Source organism: Montipora capricornis, chromosome 6 (assembly GCF_036669925.1).
Source record: "Montipora capricornis isolate CH-2021 chromosome 6, ASM3666992v2, whole genome shotgun sequence".
Classification (NCBI taxonomy): domain Eukaryota; kingdom Metazoa; phylum Cnidaria; class Anthozoa; order Scleractinia; family Acroporidae; genus Montipora; species Montipora capricornis.
Window position 1 is genome coordinate 44,295,561 of NC_090888.1, and position 1,029 is coordinate 44,296,589.

Here is a 1,029-nt window from a genome sequence, read left to right on the forward strand (position 1 = left end):
AGTTCAAGTTTGTTTAATAATTATTCAGAACGCAGCCAGCTAACTAAACTAGAGAGACAGAAACTAGTCACGTGATGTATGTAACCAGGATCCCATGAGGTAACTGATACGTGGACAGCCTTCAGGCTCACAAATTGCACAAACTTATAATCCACCCCCGTCTTTACTATGCGCATGTCATAAGTGTTCTCTTTACAAAGCAACCAAGTCTCTCCCTCAACTGAATGATTATTCTTAATTGCCAATTTGCTCCAAGTGAAGTATTATTGTTCATTTCGGACACAGAAAGCTTGAAAGGGATCATGGTAAATGAACATATCCAATGTCTGGGCTCGCATGCAGAACTCGAACCTGGACTAATAACCCCTCCCCTTAATCACTAGACTACCACATCATTAACTGCGAGAAATTCTTTTTTTTTAAATGTAAATATTTTTTTCCAAATGCCGCTGTAAACGTGTATTAACACCAGCTAACAAGCAAGCTTACACAGTGAAAAATGTCGTTTACCAACCTTCAAGAGAAAGCTAACCATATTACAGTGCGACGCATCTTACCGCGGCCACCTAACAAAGTTTTTTACAAATTGTCTGCCAATCAGAATGTGTGAATTTGATTGACAATCACACCTCCTTGCAAAGTTCGCACAGTTGTAAGTCGAACACTGTTGCATGGGTTGTTGAGTTGACGAATTTACATGTAGTTGTCAAATGTGAAAGTTCGTTGGGTGGCCACGTTAAGGCGCGTTGCACTGTAAAGTCAAGCCTTACACTTAACCATTATTCAGCAATGATTTTATATATATTATTAGCTTTGATAAATAATCGGCACTCTTACGGTTAGTTGATCTTTAGTGGTTATAACACTGAAGATCAACTTAGAAGTGGATAAAAACAGTTCCTTCCAAGTGGGTGGTTCACGTTCAAATCCTGTCCAGGGACTCCCTTTAGTTTTTTTTCTTTTTAACTGCCACCTAAAGTCCTGGGACAGAGTAATCTAAATAGATGATAATATTTCATCTGGAGCAAA